Below are 23,472 nucleotides of genomic sequence, written 5' to 3'. Positions count from 1 at the left end.
GACTTGTATGGATGTTCATCCGATCGCGCGATAACTCACAGAATTAACAAATGTACAAACATTTTTCATATTTTCTGAAAATTCGAATAAAGTCGCTGCGCTGGTTCGATCAACTGCCATATAACTCCAAAAACTAAATTTAAATATCTCGACAAATAATAAAGTTAAATTAAAGAAACTTGACAGTGATGTGTAAATAAATCAGGAATACCCCAAAAGCTTTTATGGAATGGCTTCGCAGCTTCGAGTATAGCAACTATCACAACCTTAAAATCTAATATTAAATATTTGAAAAATGAGTAAAACTAGTTACATGAGACTAGTCTTGCGTACAATTATAATTATGTGTACAAAATTATTTTTACATCTTGAGGTCTTAGTCCTAAAAAACACTAGGGTACTCCTCAAAAACGTTAAACAATTTTTTGGTACTGTTCTATTTTTTCTATTTCTTCCAGTTGTTTTCTTCTATTTTTATATTTGCTTAAAGAGGAAATTTATTCCGCGTATACTAAGAAAGGTTATGTGATAACATAAAATTTTGCGTATAAGTGTTTTCGGTGGAATCCTACAACTTAAAATTATTTTTAGTAAGATGTCGGTATGTCGTTATGTGCGTCCATGTATGTACTCGTATCTATCTCATGGTCGGCTGAACCGATTTTGAAAAATATTTATATATGAATTTATTGTAACGTATCAGGTTTCGGAAACTGGACATTTTTACCGGTCGATCTTACAGTTTTGATCATTTTAGTTGAGTATGTTAAAACAATGAACATTGTTTGGTTTTTGGTAATATAATTTTTGGTAATATAAGAGATCCAAGACCAAATTAGGGGTCGATTTTAAAATTTTTTACCATACCTAAAGAACTAATCGACGGAATTTAATGTTTCAGTTCAGTTTGTTAACAGATGTAACTGATGAGCTTTTGATGGAATTTGGATGGCCTAAAGTTAAACCCTGTGAGTTCAATTCACATTTTCTATATGCTGATAGAAACCTCGTTAGGTTTGCATGATTACAACGTATAAAATTTTCGCGCCAATTGACGTGAAATATCTAGCCCTACAACGATTTAAAAGGATTTTCGAGATATTTTCAAAATTTCAAATGCTATTTCTATAATACAAAATTTTTAAATTTAGACATTTGCAATTTATTTCTTCCAACTTGTGTTGCAATTTAACTTCAATTTTGCTAGAACGTAATTTTGTTTGCTATTATATTATAAATTTAAGGATTTTATACAGTTATATCAGGTTTAAGCACATTGAAATTATTTTTTGAGCTCAATTTGGTCTATAATAGATTTACATATTTAACAATTAAGTTCATTTCATTAAGATGAATTTCCAGTTAATTTTTTTTAAATAGCTGATAAGAGTTGAATTTATTTATTTTATTCGCAACAAATTTAAAATTCTATATTATTCAAACAGATACATAAAATCCATAAATTTATATTGAAAATATGACATATGATAGCTAATATACTTAACTTACTTATTTTATTAGTGTTTTAAAGCATCCTACGAGCAAACTTATTTTTCTCGGCACTAATTTATTAAAAGAGTAGAAGAATATGGTTTTCATATAAAAATAACGAAAAATTTTATAATATATATTTGTACATAGAAAATGTATATGTGTGTATTTTAATTTTTTAGGAAAAATGTGATATTTAACGTGCATACCTGACCTCACAAATAAGAATACATTTAATATATACGAGTATATGTGTATTTTTTACTTAAGTACTTATGTAACGCACAAAGGCTATTAATCACTGTGAATTTTTTTTTTTTGTATCATATTGTGAATAAAATCTGTAAGATAGTAAAAGGATTCATTTTTCTTCATATATCATTGAGTCCATATTCATATATATGACAACTTAAAACTAAACATATTTTAATAAATTACTATTCCAGATGAAAATTTGATAGAAGAATTATAATCTGTTATCATTAATTTTCCTTCTTTAATAAGGTTCATTTTTATATTTGACATTTTCGTGACTCATTGCACATGATTTTTAAATATATTAAAGCTATTTAATTCAAATAGAAATATGAAAATAATAATTGTATTTTCATTTGATATAACATTAAAAATATGTACCTGTATTTATGGTTCTGCTTTGATTTAAACTAAAATTCTTGACGATTAAAATATTTTCGGTTCGTCTAAATTTGAAAATTCAGAACTGAATATAGAATGAGTGAAAATAATAATTCATATTTAGTAAAAAATTTTAATTGGTCCTGTATTTCGTTTGATGGATGGATAAATCACAACAAAATCAAATTTTGTTTAGACAAAATCAGTATGAAGAATGTTTGAAATCTAAATAGAAATATACTCGTATATGTACTAGCTAAAATTGAAGTTGCTTAAAAGCTCTGAGTAGACTATTTTTTTTATGTATGTAGTATTAGTAAATATTTTTAATTAACTGTAAATAAAATGGTGTTTCAATGGCGTTTGGGCGAAAAATAATTAAATAATTTAGTAACATAAAATTTTTCTATAAATTTTGGAAGAAGAAATTTGGAATTTTATTATCACACTAGCACTAAATTATATGTTAAATTAATACAAATTTCTATTTGCAAAATTTGCAGAAATATTCTAGTATTCGGATTGGTTTTTTAGGTAAATATAAAAATTTTTTTTTTGAGTAATTGTAATAATTCTAACTAATGTAATTTTGGAAATCTTTTCAAAATGTTTTCAATATAGAAGGTTTTTACTTTTTTATAATTTTTAACTGTTTGTTTTCTTTATTGTGTATTTAAAGAAGTCACAAAATACAATCATATTCAGATTCACGAAATAATAGAAAATTAACAAAATTTTTTAAATGCTTTATTTTCTAGGTAATATTTTTGCCTTATTTGATATTTCTGGAAAATATTATTAAATTATGATATGCATTCTATTGGACAATTATGATATTCGTCGGGTGTCTAAAAATATAATTTAAATGAAATAAAGTTAGGGCAAACCAATGGTATGTAATGTGGCACTTTTCCCTTTAACAAGTGAAGGTACTGATTTTAAAAGTAATCCATGTATGCAGTATGCACTACATTATTAAAATTACATTAATAACTTATTAATGTAATAAAATATAACTTAAACACTTATAAGTGTTTAAGTAATAAAAATATAACTTAAACACTTATATATACAAAAATATTTCAAATATTGCATACACTTAGGGTGTGTCAAAAAAAAGAGAAAGTGTTAAAAGAGGCGTTAATATAATGCACGAATTCAAGGGTTAAATGTGTGAGTTAAAAAAAAAAAATTATGTTTTCTGATGGTATGAAATTTACTGTTAGCTTTCTGCATTTATAGAAATTTTGAATCGCTTGCACTCTCAGAGATATAAGACGATATATTTAACGAAATTCGGGAAGCAATAGCTTGGAAGGGGGTGAAGGTCGAAAAAGTTTTTTTTTTAGCGAATCAAATAGTTTATTTTGCCAGAATATCTAAAAGCCGCTAACATTTCTGAATTCTATAACTTATAGTATAAAAAAAAATTATATTAAAAAGTTGAAAAATAAAACTATAGAATAGCTTGTTATATTCGCGGACAGACGGGACTGAGTAACTAGTAAGCACTCTTTTCAAAAAGTTTTTGGAAAAAGTGCTAAAAATAGTACAATAGTTATAATTTTATATCTTTCGTTTCGAATTACAAAATAAATTTCTTTTCTAGCCACCTTTCAAATACTTTGTAAGATTGTCAAAGGAAAATTAAATCATAAACTATTCAGAGAATATTTGAAAGTCAAAATAGTGAAAAGGATTGACGTCACAGTTGATTAATAATTATTGCTTATACCTTTATCATAAAACTGTAGACAGAATTAAGAAATGTGGAAGAGAAAATAGGACCATCTAACAACTTGAACCCTTTTTGTTGTAAAGTTTACATTCTGCATTTCTTATCACCCAATTCGGTAAGCAAAACTTTTGACGTTTATTCAAAGAGAAGAGATTATAAGTTGAAAAAATTCACCGTAACAGAGTAACAAGACAAAAGACACAAAAAAGATTTCAGTCTTTCCAATATTAATAAATTTAACAAATTTTTAGTCATACAAATTGTGCCACAATAGTAGACTCACTTAACGATTAATAAAGTTTCAGTTTAATAACGTATACTTTATATTAAAATGATATCTAAAAACCCTTCATTTCGTCACTGTCGACTGTCTTAACATACTGATAATTATTAAATTTCTTAGAGTGCTTTATGAAATCTGAGTTTTGGTATATAAGGTGGGATTAGTAGACAATTGTAAAAGAATCTAAATTGAATCTCGTACTTCCTGACCTCTTAAACTAGATTATGAAAAATTGTGTAAGACTGCTGCAATTTTGATGTTAAGATTATAATTCCTTGATATAGGAATTCTACTTTATAATAAAAATAAAAAACAAGTATAATCTTCATTCATTTATGTATGGTTCATAAATTATATTTTGTTAAAATTGAAATAAAATAATAATTTCGCAGCGCTACATTTATATTGATCATTGTCGTAAGTTGAAAATATACAGTTATTTTTCGTTTACTTCAAAAACGGAAATATTTTGACAAATATCAAAAGTTAGGTCTTTTAGAGTTAAAACATACATACGTTCATATGTTGGAACGAAAAATTTTAAAATCTTCAATTCTAATCCATTCATATATACATACATACATATATTCCTATATACATACATACATATATTTTAATAAAATTATTATTTTGTTTTTGACTAAACCTTTTCTTTATTTGGAAAATTCAATCCTATATGTTCACCCACAGTTTTAAAAAAACAGGTATCCATTCATAATTACGTATGTTTGCATTTATAATTTTATTTCTAATTGTTCCAACAGCAAAATTTCAAAATTTTCGATTCTAATACATTCATATGTATATACATACGTTCATATGTTGGAACGAAAAATTTTAAAATCTTCAATTCTAATCCATTCATATATACATACATACATATATTCCTATATACATACATACATATATTTTAACAAAATTATTATTTTGTTTTTGACTAAACCTTTTCTTTATTTGGAAAATTCAATCCTATATGTTCACCCACAGTTTCAAAAAGTATAAAGAGTAATAATTAGCTTGACTTTATTTAGGTCTCATAACTTTTTGCCAGTGCAACTCATATAGTGTCATTTTGAAAACATTTTGAATCAAAAGGTTTTTGATGGGATCAATTATAAATTTATTGGACAAAAGAATAAAAAAATGTCAAGTTGACGTCCAATCTTTAATTTAGTACAGGTCTTTAGGGTTTTGTCAAAAAAAATTTTATGTATAGGAATTGGAAAACTTTCTCATAATAAAGTTTATTGAAATAACGAGAAAAAAAGGTAATCTAAATAGTTGAAAAACCTGCGAAACAAAAGTTTTATTTTTTTTGTAAAAATAAAAAAGAATTGTGTTTTTTTTTGTCTTAGACTAAAGAATTTTTTATTTGAATCTGGGAAAACGAAGTGAGTCTCAAATTTACGTATTTTTCATTCGTTTCACTCATAAATAATTTTATATTTTTTTTCAAATTTTCTCAAGATATTTTATAGCTTTTCATTTTAATCGTTTAAATATTTTAAGTACTTTTCTATTAATAAAATGCCTAAAAGGGTTTATTTTAAATCTTTCAACAAAATTTTGCTTTTTTTGTGAACAGTTTTTCTCCTTTTAATTTGAAACCAATTTGTTTACTTTTCTCTTGTATTTTATTTGTATTTGTATACAAAAAGTGAAAAAATCGCGACTTTTCTTATAAAAAATTTTTTTTTGTTTCTTCAAATCAATTTTTTATGGGACAATTCAACTTAACCTTTAAGAATTATTTCAGATGCAAATGTCCTTTTTATTTTATTTTTAAAAATTAATTCTTAAAATTAAAATAAAAAGCCTTTTTTTTGGATAGCGTTACTTAAACAAATGCGTAAAGTAATGAAAACAAACAAACAAATAAAAATAAGCATGAGAACAAAAGAGAATGATTGAATGAATTCCTTTAAAATGAAACTCATAAGATGGGGCTTAGTTTCTTTTCAATATTGTGTGTATAATGTTGTTGTAGTATTTGAGAATAAAGACGAAATATTCTAAAGAAAAATAAAATAATTAAATGATTTTAAATTATTTGGTAAAAAAAGCTTGGAAATAATTGGCGAAAACAAAATTTAAATGAAAATCATTGAAAAGAAAAGAGAATCAAGAAATTCAATATATCATTAAAAGTGAAAATGTAGAAAAGCAATAATTGATTTTCAGACCGTTTGGCTTGAATTGAGCCATTATAAGATTGTGTATTTCAAAAAATTTATCTATTGTTTGATTATTTCACAACAATTTATCTTTTATTTATCTTAATTTTCGATAAATTAAAAGATAAATTTGCACGTTCAAATAGGTTTAATGTAGTTGATGTCAAGCTCAAAGTTATGGATCATCAACGAATACCCCGAAAATTTTATATTTTTAGGAATTGCGTGAATTAAATTCTTAAACTGAATTTTTGTTATAATCTAACATTTACATTCTTTTATGTTTTAAAAGTTTAACTTTTAGAAAAAATTGACAAGGGTTTACATGGTGGAACTATGTTCTAATTTATAGAACTATTGCATTTGTGCTACTGCATGTATATCTATTCCATTAATCATAATTATTTTTACAAGATTAATTTAAAAGATTAAATTAAAAAATTTTATATATACAATCTCTTTTAAATTTTTGCACTTTTTTCATTGAAACTGTTGAAATATATAAAAATACTGATAATAATATTGTATGTGGTATCGAAAATTGATATGGTGGTGGTTTTAAACTGATTCCAAAAAAAAGTGAATGGCTTGAATAGGTCACTTGCAATCATACGTTCAATGAGAACTTGGAAGGCAGAGAATGATAGTATAGCAACACACTACGCTAGAAACATGATTTTATATTAGAAATAATTTCGAATTAAACTTAATTTGGGTAACGTTGTTGTTGGATAAAAGCGTATATGGTTTATATTACTTATTCTAAATACTTGAAATGTTGGAGAAATTTACTGTGGAATTATAAATTCAAATCAAAAATGTTCACCATGTATGTACATATGTTTCGTTGAGATTGTTTTTTGCCTATACATATATATCGGACGAGTTTTGTAGGTATAATTTGTAACTCTTTGCAGCGGACAAGTTTTGCGAATATATATTAATATATTCGCAATTATACTTATTCATAAAATAAGATTCTGATATATATACTTATTCATAAAATAAGATTTGAATATATATTTATATATTCGCAATTATACTTATTCATAAAATAAGATTTGGAGCTTTTAAGGAAAGTAATGAAAAAAGGCTAGTTCCGTCTATTATAGTTCCTCCTATAATAATAAAATTATAAAGTAAAAAAATTGTTAATCGCTTTGTTCCAAACAATTTGTCACATGGTTTTTTCATCTTAATCCAAATACGTTCGATAAATAACATGGGATTTTTTCAGAGCATAAGAATAGGACAAGCTTATCACAAATTTGAGGTAAGGCAACGTTATAATTTATTTATTTATTAATTTATTTATAAGGAATTTTTAATTACAGGGTTACAAAAACAGATAGGTTTCATAAGCCCAGTTTACAATAATACAGCAATAAAAATTTAAATTGGAATATATTATGTATTTTCAATATTTAACATATTTATGGAAGATTATAAACTTGTGCGATTTTGTTAAATTTCGTAAGTTTTGCATATATGCATTTAAATAATCTTTTCTGAATATATTAATTTTTTCTATGCCACAGGAAATTTGTGCTGAGCGTAAAATGCACACGTATTAAAAATTTTGATTTCATGGACTAAAAGGAAGATTTTCTGGAGGTGATTTAAAAATAAAACTGTGCCGTAATAAACTGAAAAATTGCTAATATCCAAATTCCTTAAAGAAAATGGAGAAATACGGCAAAACCTATGTGTAGACGACAAAAATAAATAATTTAGCCGTAGTAGACGTTTAACTTTTATCTAGACAATTCATATTTCGTTTCCACTGTAAGAGTGTCATTGTATTGTAAACTGAGTGCTAATTTACTTTCTATGCCACCGAAGGAAACCGAAAAAAAAGATTGAACCTTAATTAAAGCAAATCAGTTTGAACAATTTTGTTTAAATTTTTGCACTTTGGTTTATTACAGGGTAAAATTTCAACTTTTATGGAACTCTGGAAAAAATTATTGCTTTCATTTGCAAGTTTATAATTTTTGGCAAAACTTTATATTCAATCAGTTTATTTCCATGATAGCGAAAATAATTAGAAAAAATTGCATAAAATTCAAATACCAAACTTTTTCAAATATTGCATATATTTGGGATGAGTCAAAAACAAAAAAAAAATGAAAAAAAAAGGAATTTTAGATAATGGTAAATTTTAACGGCCATTTGGTCTTGTTTAAGTTCAATGAAGGAGTGCCGCAATAGAAGGAACTAGTCTTTACTTTTCTGGGGTAACAGAATTTAAAATTTGTTTGCGATTTTTTTAACAACTAGTCAAAAACTGTCATTTATAGGGTTTTGGGTGCTGTAATTTTTAGAGGGAGGGAGAGAGCTAAAAATATTCTTCTACGGTAAAAGTTTCTAGTAAAGATTTATGTACATATGAAATTTCAACTTTATATCTTCAAGGGTGTAAAAGTTTTGCAAACATGTCCACGGACGGACGACAAAATGAAACTAATAAGTATTTTTTCAAAACTTTTTTGGAAAAGTGCTAAAAGAGTAATTATAAAAAACCAATCAAACATTGCATCAAAGTAGCATAATTCTGAGGCGCAATGAAATTTATTTTATTTTAGTTTTGAAACGCACAACTGTTACTGCAACATATTGAAATTAAATTCTTTTATGGGCCAATTTCGTTCACGAGTTTTATTGTCTGTTATTATCTTAATTTTCATTACGGGCTACTTTGCGTTAAAAGGTACCACTTAAATCCATAAAAACACTCTTAAACCAAAATATCTAATAATGGCGTTAACAATACATTAGAGAACTCAACCGACAGTATTACCTTTTGACACGTGTAAAATGAGCAAAATAAAAATATTTTGGTTTTCAGTGATACTTTTCTTTTGCCACAATTGAATTTTATTTGAAAATGAGTGATTAAAAGTACTAAAATTGTAATTTGATTTTATTTAAATTTTTTTTTCTTAAGAGAGCTTTGAATATTAAAAATCTCGTTTTCTTAGTAATAAATTTTTGTTTTGGAAAAGGTTTTTTTATTTTTTTTAAATTTTTCCTTTCGGCAATAAAAAATATTCAATTTCAATTTATTATTTTATATTTAAAGTTCACCGGCGGGAGAATTTTAAAATATTTTTGGAGTTTTTATAGAAATTAAAATTGAATTTATTAGAAAAATTTATTTGCGCATTTCTTCATATTTCGAATGGGGTTTTTTTTTCATCAAGGATACGCAAATATTTGCATTATACGAGTATATATACGTTTGTATGTTGTACGTATATTAATATAAACATACATTTTATGTTCATACATATAGGTAAATATTTATAAATTGAAATGTATTCACGAGAGCTCAACTAATCAAAATTGATTTTTTTCCCGTATGTTATAAAAATTAAAAAGTAAAATATCGTTTAACAAATTTGCTCTAGGATATTAATATGTTAAACATACACGTTTTCAGGAGGTTTTCGCCAATTTTTCAAAATTTATGACTTAAGTAAGAAGTTTGTTCAAAAAAAGCAAATGTGTTGCTTGTTTTTAATGTTAATGTTAAAAATTTCACAATTTTCACAACTGCGGAATTATTGCACCCAAAATGTAAATTAACGAAAAAATATTGGAACTTTTTGAACGCATATTGTCAAATTTAAACAATAAAAAATAGATGTAATATCAGGAAAGTTATACAGAGTGCTCAGTTATATTGAAGGGCCAAGATGAATAGAAAATATTAAGCGATATTTTCCCTTTTTCATAGTGGCCTTCGAATTATCGAGTATTAAAGTTGGTCTTTTTGTAAAAAATCTAATTTTAATATTTTCACTTGAAAATGTCACATGTAAAATGAACTTGGTGAACACATTTTAAAGTTCATAATTATGCAATATGCAGTGGCGTGTCATCGATGCTTTTTACATTTTATTATTTGGTTTACTTTTTCTTTTTTAGTCTATGAAATGAAAAAAAAAATTTAATAAAGTATTACAAAGCCAAATCAATTTCAACAACTTTAAACGTCATTTACTCATTATTACAGCTTTTTAATCTATTAGTTTCTAATGTGAAATAAGAGCAGATTTTTTGACATTTATTTTAATACCGAAAGTTGATTAAAAATATGAGGAGTGACATGTCTACGAAAAAATAAGTTGAGGTTAAATAACAATAGAGGGGGATTTTCGAAAATTCAGTTCTAATACAAAGCACGTTCGATAAAGCTAAACTGCAAAATCTGCAAAAATAAGCCTGTTCGATAATGACAGTAAGTGGTTAAAGTCCTAAAGGAATTTTAAATTCCTGATTCCTCAGAATAATTCTACAGTTTTTTTTTTTGTCACCAGTGTAAGAATATTATAATAAAAAGCACTTGAAGATCATAATAGAAAAATGTTGGATACTTCAGAATTATTCAAGTATGTTACAAATCTAAAAAAGTTTGTTCTGCAGTTTTGTTAGTTGTTAGAAAAATTCTCATTTAATTATAATTTGTATGAAGTAATAACTAGGGGTGTGAACTACATATTTTATGTTAAAGAATTTACTCATTTATTTATTTCGTCTTCAAACAATTTTTTGAAAACGTGTGAATTTCCCCTTCTTTAATATGCAACTAAATCCTTAAAACGAAAAGGAAATTGTTTTTACACTTAAAAGCGGTGTTGGTATTATACTTAGACTTATAAACTCATAATACCATTTCTCACGCTTAAAAATCGAATTATGTTTTTAATTTTAAGAAAACCTATTTTTCTTATCAGTTAACGGTATGTACTTTAAGGGTGCAGTATGAAAAGATAACACCGATAGGAAATAAGAATAAATATAGGAAATTATTTTATCGATATTTTTGTTTCCATAACAATTTTTTCTACCTTATAGATATTCAAATTAAAACAGAATTTAAAGCCCCTCTTATTTATATTTAAAGACACAAAATTATAAATTTTTTTTTAATTGCAATGTAGCCAACCATAATTTCACATAAATCAACTTACATACGTACTTATTTGCTTTTTAATTTTAATGTATAAGGGCTCTAATTCTTTTTTAAGTTTTTGTAATTTTAGATATAAGTAAATGGTTTTTTAATATACGAGTACATATATGTATTTAATTATAAACATATTTCCGAAATGTAGCTTAAATAAATTACTAAATTTTTAATGTTATGTAAAACAAAGACTGTAAAATGACTATTTAATTACTGTATTAAGTGGCAAATTAAAAACAAGTGTTTATATATGTATATATATATGTATAGGAAGGATTAATTATTTCTGAGGACGGAATTATTACATTGTTTAGGTAATTTTATAGGGCTCAAGCCTAAATTTTAGTTTTGCAATTTCATTGTATTGCGTAAGTTTATATTCAAGCGCGCACAAATCTAACTGTATGATTGCATGCGCAGTTAAGCAATCAAACAGTTTGGAATGTTTTAATTGACGCAAGTAAAACTAATAAGCACTGTTTTTTTCTAATTTTTTTTTTTTTTTTGGAAAAGTCCTAAAAAATCGGGTTGTGGTCTCTTATAATTGAATTTTTTTCCTTTCCATTCGAACCGCCACCTAGGATTATGTTCAAATTAAAAAGGATTCATGTAATAAAAACTGTAAATAATTTCTGAAAATTCAGTTTTCGCATGGCACTAAATTTAGCGTTTAAACATTTCATGAACAAATTATTTATACTATTGTTCATATTTATCGTGACATCTTACTTGCATAGCAGTATGGAAAATTTTCCGTTTAAGTTAATTTTGAACAATAATCACAATTTTTTATGCAGGAGATAACATTTCGGAAAATACCATTTTATTTCATATTTTTATTTCGAGTATAACCGTTAAGTATATAGTGAACAAGTTTTCATTGTGATGTTTTAGAATAGTTTTATGACATTAACTTTAATATAGGAATCGTTACACCCTTATAATTTTGTAATTACACTGAATATTAATTCTTCGTAATCATTAGCTATAATTTTAGAAAAGAAAATTAATTTTCATTAACTCCTCGCTTGATTTTGGCGGAAAAATAACAAAAAAAGATAGAGAGAATGATATAAGAGTAAAGAAAAGTTAAAAATATTTCACAATTGCTTTGGTACTTTTTATTTTATAATTTCATCGCTTAAAATTTTACACAATAGTATACTCTGAAAAGCGTACCTAAAATAAATTAAAAAAAATGTGTACATAAAAGATGTCCTTGAATTGTAACAATGTCCATTTTCGATTGACTGCACTTAAGTATTATGCTATTATTATTTGTCCGTTGAAGTATCCTTGAAGAGGATTTTCCTAAAATATTTTTATATCTTTTATGTTGTTTTTATTTTTTTTTTTTATTGTCATAACAAAAGGAGATTTCCAATACAAGTACACAATAAAAATTATTCATGCATAATTAATTATTTATGCTCTAAAAATACGCTTTAAATGCCTGTATAACAATAAAATTCAAAACATTCATTATAGCACTTATGTTATATTCAAGTTTAATAGGGTAAACACTTTTAAATTTGTTTTAGAATTAAAAAAATTTCCATTACTTACTAAATGGAATACAGATGTGTTCAAATATTTTGTACCAAAATTAATCATTTAAATTTAAATTACGAAAATCTTCCTACACATTAATGGCCGCAAGTTCATATGATTGATAGCACATTATATTTAAAGGATGAAAATTTCTTTATTATTTGGTTAACATTATATTCGAATAATTGAAATAAAAATTCAGTTTAAAATAATAAATTAAAATAATAAATTTGTAGGGTTATTATTGTTCGTGAAGCGAATTTCATTGTTCTCGAATTCGTCTAAATGATGATATGGTTCGCGAAGGGATAGTTCGTAATATTTTCAAGCTTACAGCTTTCTTTGATGGAAGCTATTGTGAAAAAGAGGTAAAACGTTTGTAGTAAAATAAATTATGATTATTTGTTAAATATTTATGATAAAGTATAATATGGTAAACATTTTTTAATAAATAACATCTATGCAGCATCTATTGCATGCAATAAACATATATTCTTACTACAAAACAAAAGTAACGCTTGTATATATTTGTAGAACTTCATAAATTTTAAAAAGCAATCTGCATGTAGTTCGTTTTGGAATTAAGCTCGAATGCAATAAAATTATATTGAAGGAATAAGAATATATTGAAGGCAGCACGAAGAAGTTACCAGTAGTAGAATCTCTGACAGTTCAGCACAAACCCAATACCGATGATAACCATAACCAGTCCCTTTATTACAAGTAATTACAACACAAATTCTGAAAACTTTCGCAAAACGGTTTCGCAAAATAGGCGGTTCAAATGTAAATTAACTCCTACGAATTACGAGACTCTTAAGTATCACCAACTTTAAATCGTTTAAAAATTGTAAATATACTTTACATTAAATTCCAGTTTTAAGATGTTTATACTTTAAAGTTCTTCATTTTAATTTTAACAGTCGTATTGTGAGTTTAAGTGCATTGAAATCACAATATCATTTCTTATTATTTCAGGAAACCTATTACGATTGTTTTCGCTATTGATTTCGGTGTCCAAGTCGCAATCATTTTCTTTATTATAATATGTTTTTCCTTTTCCTTCCGTTTAAAATGAAAGCACAACAAACATTCTTTGCATGCACCTTCTTGCATTTAGGAATGCATACAACGAAAGCAAGTATTTCCAAACGTAATTATTATTTTCCAAACGACAATAATTCATGCCGGTTATGCCTTGAAATTTTTCATTCCTATGCTTTTAAATCCCTAGATCAAATTACTTTAATTAAAATTACTGATTTAATTAAAAAATTCTCAATTATTTTAATCAAAATTTTTGAATTCTTAATTATTTTGAAATTTTTTAAGTAAAAAAAAATTCAAAAACAAAAAAAAATTTTTGTTTTAAAAATGATAAAATTTGGATTTGAACTTAGGGCTTATATTTTCGTACACAAACAAAAAATTAAAAAATTTTCAAAGATCAAGACCAGTCCAGACTAAAAATTGACCAGCCAATAGTCAGTTTTGCGGTCATACTGCTATTCTAAAAATCTAACTATATAAGTTCATAACCAATTCATTCCTGACACAAATCTCTCTACTACATTAATTCTAAACTTAATTTATGAATTATTTAATAATTGCTATCAATTCAAATCAGAATAAATATTACAAATCAAAAATTTGTTCTTTCAATAACAGTAACATTTTGAATAGAAAAATATAGAAAGAACTAGAACTAAATTAGTATTATAAAATTAATAACAAAATGGATGAAAAAAATTATTTGTTGAGATTATTTTCAAGTAACTGAATTCAATAACAACATGTAATTGTGCAAAACTAAGAAAGCAATTCGACATTGCAACAGAATTCCGAATTATTTTAATAGTGAAGTGAAACGCTCGTACACTTATAATTATTTTAAGTTCATAAAGACGTTTTGAAAGTTTTAAATTACATAAACTCAATTTTGAAGAAAAACTTGACAACGTAGAGAAGAAGCAGAAACTTGCTTGGAAATTGAAATATAGTTGAGGCAAATGTTGATAATATTTAAATAGCTGCGAACAAATTGATAATTTTGAAAAATCATTGAACCTTATATTGTGGGCACATCAAATTGCAAACATACATACATACATATGTAAATACATATGTACATTATCGCAACAAGGTCACAATACATATACTAGGGAAGGTAAAAATTTTTTAAAAAATTTAGCAAATTTTTAATTATAGACATGCAACTTTCTAAAAATGGTTTATATATGCTTTATACGGGGTAGTGCATTTGGCCCAAAAATTTTACATGTGAAAGTAGGTGCCATCACATAACCTATCTTATTTTATGTGGTGCGTGATAAGCTTTTGTTGCGTTACGTTGAATGTTTTTCTCAAATCAATTTTTTTTTAATAAATTAAAGATTTTTGCAATTTAGTAGTCAGTATCCTTGCATTTGGAAAAAAGGAAAGATTGGATAAATTTGTAACTATTTTGTTTTCTAAATCTGGTTTGAACTTAACCACTGAACATGTTAATAATAGATGATGATAATTAGAAAACCAAACAAAAAAAGGCATTGTTAATTACAAAATTTAAACGGAAACGGAAGACTAAAACTTCATTTAAAACTAGATTCTTAAATTTTTCCAGTAAATACTTTAATTCTTAAAATTTAATAAGAGCAACTTATTGTGAATTAGGACTGAGTTTTCTAGTAGCGAATGCTTTTGAAAATTTAAAATTCTTTTAGCATAACATTACGTTGTATTTAAAACTATTTTTCTGTAATTCCATCTTACTCGTATTTTATTTTACTCCCCTCTTAAAGTTACCATTTTTCGAAATATGTCAGAAATGCTTTATGAAATGTGAAATTATAATATATTTTTAGATTTTATACAAAGATTTTATGATTGTACATACAGAAAAGTGAATTTACGGTGGTAGAAACTTAAGACCTTAAATAAATTATTATCGTAATCGGATATACGAATTTGATCCCGGTTGCTATGTTTAATTTGATTTATGTTTATAAAGAAAAGAATCCTTTTCGCTGTTTTATCGTTAAAAAATAAAATAGAAGCAAAAAATTGTTCTTTAGGCATATTTTTCTTTTATTTTTTTTTTTTAATAAATTTTTGCTTTCACTTCATTGCTAGGCGAAAATATTTTATTTTTGTTGTATTAAAAACGTGTAATGCAATACGTTATTAGAAAAAGTATTCTTTTAAAATTGTACAAAATCGGTCCTTCTTACATAATTCGAATTTTTTATAATAACAAAAAAAAAAATAACAATTTAAATGTAAAGTCAATATACAAAAATTGCTATGTTAGAATTGCAACAGAAATATTAATAATTTTATCAATCTGATTCTAAATTTGCAGTTAATCTAAGTATGGCTTCCAAATTCGGATTTAACACAAAAATTGAACAATATTTGAAATATAGGACGTATTTCTTTTCTCTTCAAATACCTTATTTTCTTTGTTGTTGTTAAGCAGAACGTCAAGCTGTTTGTATTGCTCCAAATTATGCTAAAAGTAATCATTTTGGTACTTTGCTAAAATACATTTTGATAGCGAGTAGATCGTCTCGATATAGAATTGGTCGACATAAAGAAAATATTTAATTTCTCACGTTAAATTTTTTATTAATTTATTACTAAATTTTTTATTAATTATAAAACAAATTTTTTTCTCGATTTTCGTGCTCTCATTTGGCTATTCCAACTATGGGTTGCGATATATGTATGAATAATATGCAAAAGCAGAAAACAGTGTCCAATATAATGCAAAATATGAAATAAGCCTTATATGGACACTGTTTTTTCAAAATATCTTCTATATTTTCGGGAAAATTTGACTTGGAGAGGTAAAAATTTATTTAGAGGTAGAAGGTGATCTGGAAAGCTACATAAGTGCATAAGAATATATAATTTCCGAACAAGTTCATTTGAAATGTTTTAAAAAACTTCTTTTTGCAAACGTTTTGTACACTTTTCTTTCATAAAATTCCGTTACTAATGGAAAATTTCAAATCATCATTAAAAACAAGAAAAATAAGAAAAAATAAGAATCACCAAAATTACAAAATATTAAAAACAAACTTACGCGAGAAAAAATTGAGAAAAACCAAAGTTTCCATTAAAAATTTTTTAAATATTTTAAAAGAAGGATGTGGTTGGCTTTTGCTTTAAAAAAAAAATGTTTCTTTTAATTTAGCACCTACTTCATTTGATCGAACATTTCAATTTGAGTTAATAACAAGGATTTTCTGATATCCTGCTCAAAGCACTTTTTAAATTTTTATTATTTCTATTCAGTTATTGCAGTTGTACTCAATTCATTGGAATTTTATCCTTATCAATCATAATTTTCCGTCTTTCGCTCAGATACATGTGTATGCATATTTGCCTGAATTTAATATAAAAATTGTTGGCATTAAAATATTAAATATCTTTTTTTATTTTAATCTTTTTGCATAATTTAGAAATATATATTGATTATTGTTATAAATTTGTGAAGGAATACAGTATTTTGGACAGAAAAAGTAGTGACCATAGAAAAATTACAATAAGGTTTAGATCTATGGCAAGAGTAATGTATTACCAAAAGTTATTTTGAAAAAATAAATTGAAATTATTAAATCGACTTACAATATAACTCAATCAGTTCAAGAAATTCGCTTAATGTTCCTGTAGTAGTGTGATCACGGTCAGTATGTGCTAAATAATACAAATATCTTTAAATATTGCGAAGACAAAAACAACAAATTAAAACAAATCTTAGACTACACAAGAATCTTACTAATTAAACAATTTCCGTATTCAGAATCAATTTTAGAATTTTTATTTAAAGAAGTAAAATTTCTTGAAAGACTTCTGAACAATACGAATTTGTCATTGCTATAAGAGTTCAATACAAATCTAATACACTTTTTGCTTTCTTAGAATTGATATTGCAGGTGAGGTGACTTAATAATACACATCGTTTATGACACTTAAAAGCTATGGTTTTATTTGTTTGACATACTATAGTAAAGTAATTTAATCATACCTTGGTGACACCATGAAAAGATGTTCAATTAAATTAAACTTTTTAATTAAAAAGGTGATAACATTTTTTATGAAGGAATAATAAATGTCAGAAAAATATCTGGTTCTCACTAAAACGTCATCAGAATTCTTAAAACTAAATTACTTGCAAGCCTTGTAATGCACATAGGTCTTATATTTAAATTTGATAATTTTCCATTAAGCATCAAGGAATATAGGATGAAAAATATGATATGCATTTGCTGTAACTCATTTGAGATTTACATAATTACATCCATTTAATGTAATTGTATCCATTTAATTTAATGTACTGATATGAAAATAAGTACCAGATGTATTATATAATTTAAATTCAAAATGCTTTTACCAACTTAATTTTAATTTTACTAAACATCGTTTTCCATATAGTTTTACCAAATTTACAAAGTGTACCACAGGCGATGATGCTCCTGTAAAGTGCAAGGTAAAAGTATGGATCCGGATAAACGAAAATAATTCTGTTTTTATTTTAAACGCGTCAATGATTTAAATGCGTCACTGCACTTCGTGAAGGGTATATTAACTTTGGTATGGAGTTTGTAACTACTTGAAGGAGTCATCTGCGGTATGGACATATATAATATATATATTTGCTCAGCGTAAAATTCTGCGTCGATTTAGACATGTCCGTCTGTCCGTCCGTCCGTCCGTCCGTCCGTACGATCGCACGATAACTCAAAAACGAATAATGTAATCGACACCAAACTTTTACAAGTTTTTTCTTTTGTGCCAAGGACGAACCCCATTGTAACTGGACTAATTCGGATAACGGGTTCGGACGGCTGCCATACAACTCAAAGAGTTTATTTTAAATATTTCAAAAAGCTATTGTATACATGTGTCCAATTATATTCTATACATGCTCTAAAAATTATAATGGGATAGCTGCACCGGTTCGGGTGGCTGCCATACAACTCCAACAGCAAATTTTTTATATTCGGAAAAATAATAAAGTCAGATTCAGAAACTTGGCAGCCATGTGTCTAATTATGGGTCAAATATATTTCTGAAGTTTTAGAGGAATTGCTTGATAGGTTCGGGTACCTGCCATATAACTCCAGAAGCTAATTTTAAATATTTGGAAAAATAATATTGTCAGATACATGAAACTTGACAGTTGTGTGTTGAGTTATAGGCCAGATATATTTCTGAAGTTTTGATGGAATTGCTTGACAGGTTCGGGTACTTGCCGTACAACTCCAAAAGCTTATTTTAAATATTTGGAAAAATAATAAAGTCAGATTCATGAAACTTGGCAGCTGTGTGTCGAGTTATAGGTCAGATATATTTCTGAAGTTTTGGTTGAATTGCTCTACAGCTACGAGTAGCTCCCATACAAGTCCAAAAGTTTAAATATTTGGAAAAATAAAGTCGGATTCATGAAACTTGGCAGTTGTGTGTCCAGTTATAAATCAGACATATCAGTGAAATTTCTATAGAATGGTTTTACAGGTTTGAGTAATTGCTATACAACAACGAAAAGTGCAGGATATAATTCAATCGGTTTATACCGACGGAAACTTTTTACTTGTTTCATTCTATTTGACTTCAAATTTTTAATGTCTAAAATAATTCAGTCTGAAAACCAATAGGTTTAAAATTTGTAATTTCCATTACCACTGAATGTTAAAATGAGTTTATTAATTTAATCGGTTATAAAATTTCCTATTATGTAAGATTCTTAAAAAACCCAACATGTAAGCATAATAATGAGAGGAGGGTAAAAAATTAAAAATACTTTTTATTATTTTTTGTTTGTCTGAATCCGTTCTTTAACCAATGCGTGCAAGCATCACTGAGTCTAGGGGACCTTGAATATTTATAATATAATTGCAATAGTAATATAAAAATTTGTTATGAAACTTATTCCAAATATCTCTTGAGGAAACAAAATCAAAAGTATATACATATGTATTTTAACAACTGTTATAAAAATTTTAAAAAAGAAAATTCATCTTAGTATTAGTGATTTATTACTTACACTCTTACACAAAAAAATAACATTTTGACATTTACAATTCCTTGTAGATTTTATGGTTTAAAACATTGTAAAAATAACAGATGAAGTTTTACGTTAATAATTTCGTAAGCTGTTATACACGTCATTAGTAAAGAATTATGGTAGGAAATATTTTCAATTCGTTATTCTATAAGAAGAGAATCCAATGATAATGAGAAATTATGTTTTTTGTATACGAATCCCCAGTTAATTTATTCCAACTCTACAAGAATATTCAATTAAGTATTCATGCTTAAAATCATTTTGACAATCGTAAATATAGTACTTTTTAAAAATTTGGGACTAATTAGCACTTTTCCAAAAATTTTTTGAAAAAAAGTGCTTATTAGTTTTACTCTGTCCGTCCGTGGACACCTTTTTGTTTTCAAAACTTCTAAACCCTTGAAGATAGAAAGCTGAAATTTAATATGTACATACATCTTTACTAGAAACTTATTTCCGTAGAACAAAATTTTTACCTATCTCCTCCCCTCTAAAAGTTATACCCCCAAAACCCTAAAAAATGGCCTTTTTTAACTATTTGTTGCAATGAAACCATAAACATTTTTAGCCAAAAGCCAGGGGCTTGCTTCTCCTATCGTGGAATACTATAGTTAATCTTTAAAAAAACAAAATGACCGTTCAAATTTACCGTTATCTAAAATCTATTCTTACCAAAATTTTGATGTCGTTTTTTTTTCTGGACCCCAGTTTGTAGTAGCCTGATATTTTAGTAGCTTTTAGATATAAATAAATAGTTTATTTCGTTAGAAGAAAATTTTTTTCCAGCTCCATCCCCTCGCAACTCATCGCCTCTAAAAATTTGTAAAATTTGAATTTTTGACGCTTTATATTTCCGAAACCGCAAGCTTTTTCAAATTTCTATAAACGCAAAAAGCTAACGGTAAGTTCCGTAACATTAAAAAATATAATTATTTTTTTTAGCTCACACAATTAACCCTTAAAATCGAGCATTATGTTAAGCCCTCTTTAAATTAATAACAAGCAAAAACACTGCATAAATCGTTCACCCCAAATATATGCAATACTACAAAATAGTTTCGTATATAAATGAAAATATTTTTAATACTGTGGTAGGTGTACATAGCATTAATTGTATTTAAAAGCAGTATTTTCACTAATTATTGAAGAGAAAAGTGCTACAATACAAACCATTGGATTGACCAACTTTATTTTTATTTTAATTGAATAAAAGTAGTAGAGAAACATACTAATATTATTTGTAATTCGGTTGAATGTAAGCCGAACTACTAATTTTATACGTTATGCAAATTCTTTTTCAAAACAATTAAACTAATATTTTTAGAGAAAGAATAATAGTCTAAAGTGTTTAATGTGCGAATATTTAAATTTTAAGTGTCCAAGTATTTTATGCATTAATTGAGTTTAAATAATAACCAATTTATAAAGCAATTTAGTTTTTCATTTTTGAGTAAATTTTTTTTAGATATCAAATTAAAGAATTTTTTTAAGAGTTTTTCGAATTATTCACGAATTGCTGTTTAGTTTTGGACACCTTTTCTTAAAAATTTATCAGCCAAAGTTTCTGCTTTGAATTTTTCAATGCATTAAATAAAACTTTGTAAAATAATATAGAAAATTACCATAAATAAATTGAAAGTAAGCTTTCTTTTTTTAGATTGTACATAAAAACTTTGTACATTACCTTCCATTAAACGTGAAGGAATTAAAAAAAATTTTTTGGGCAACAAGTATTATTAATTGAATAAATGCCTTTTTCAATTTTACACACATTTTTAATACAGTCTCTTAGATCCAGTCAGTAGAAATTTGGAGTAATTCGGTAACACATGAACAAAAGGTTTTGCTTAGAAAAAAGTAAATGATTAAAAGTTTCTGTCAAACTGTAGAAGTTCATAGCTTGTGGTAAATGTTTGGGGCTTTTCTTTATTCAAGTCTGCAAATTCTAAAACTTCTAAATAATCGGTCGTTCGAAAATAACAGAAATGACACTGCTTATGAAATTGCATCCCAATACTTTTCGCCTTCCAATTCGCTGCAAAACAAGGAAATTTTAACAAGATTTAAAGACTTAAAGAAAACTTAGTTTAATAACCCTTCAAAATCTAAATCTGCCATTCATAAGGCAGCGACAAAATTTAAACTAGAGGTGTGCGCTACATTTCTGTCATTTCTTTACTAAAGATTGAATTACCGAACGCACTTTATTACAGCCAGTACTTTCTGAACGATCTATATTTTCAGTGTATGTAGCTTGAATTTTCGAACGTGCTACAAGTTAGAACTATTATAGAAATGAATATAAGAAAAGACCCGTTATTTTGAATACAAATACGTGAACTCATTTCGGAAGCAACACAAACACAATGTAGAATATTTTGTTTTTTGAACAAGAGCTAATAGTATTAACAAAAGCAAAATTCTAGGGGAATAAAGTACATGCAGCGTGTTTTATAGTCCATTGAGAATTAGAAATTTGTAGCTTTTACTTTTGAAGAGAATTCAATGCATATTCAGTTTTTCTTAGTTTATTAGGCAATGTTAATGATGTGGCATACATTTTACTCAAAAACAAAGATAGGTTGGGTTATAAAAAATGTTTAATACATTTCAAATATTTTAGAATTATTAATTAACATTTAATTAAATTTATAAATTCTTTTTCTTGTGTGCAATCTTGCAAGAAACAAATGTCGAAATTGAGTCGGTTTGCATTAATATTTTATTCCATATTTTATTAATACGAACACACGGTTTATAACACATGTATTTTTTGTTACACTGTTTAAGAATTTTGCAAGAAGAAATCAGAAGAACCTTAATTTCATTGTTTTTCAATTCCTCAAGGGGTATAATGTGTGAAATTCTGTTATGAATATGATACGAGTATGATTTTTTGTTGAACGATTTTCTGTATCATTTAGAATATGAAAATATTAAAATTTTGTGAAGAATTTTTGTGTTTTTTTTTATAGTTCATGGAAATTGCTAAAAAAAATTAATTTTGATCAAAAATCAGGCGCCAGCAACTTAACATTTTACTACGGAACAATTTATTGTTCCGTATATATATTTATATTTTTGTACATACATAAAGAAAAATAATTAATCGACTTACTTGAAATTAAATATTTCAACTCAGGATGTTAAAATAATTGAATTGTAAAAGGTTTGGTAATATAGGGATTTCGAAAACGAACTTAATCTCTCATTTATGTTTTTTAGTATATCTAAAGAACTAGTTGACGAAATGTGTTGAAATTTAACATTAGAAGGTTATTTGCTACCAGAAGTAAGTGATGAATCTCTCAGGGAATTCGAATGGCATAAAGTGAAACTTTTTTAATAACCAAATTCACATTTTTCTAAGTATTTATGTTAACTTAAACTTTACGAGGGTCTTTAAAATTAAGCTTATTAAACATTCTTCTTAAACAAGACAATACATTTTGCAGTCGGTTATGTGTTGACAACATTCATTTTTTTGATATTAGCATTATCCTGAAAAATCAATCAGGAAAATTCCAAAAATCTGTTTTTTTCTCAGGGGTTTTT

Source organism: Condylostylus longicornis, unplaced genomic scaffold (genome assembly GCF_029603195.1).
Source record: "Condylostylus longicornis isolate FDR11 unplaced genomic scaffold, ASM2960319v2 ptg000004l, whole genome shotgun sequence".
Taxonomy (NCBI): domain Eukaryota; kingdom Metazoa; phylum Arthropoda; class Insecta; order Diptera; family Dolichopodidae; genus Condylostylus; species Condylostylus longicornis.
This window is presented reverse-complemented; position numbering follows the sequence as displayed.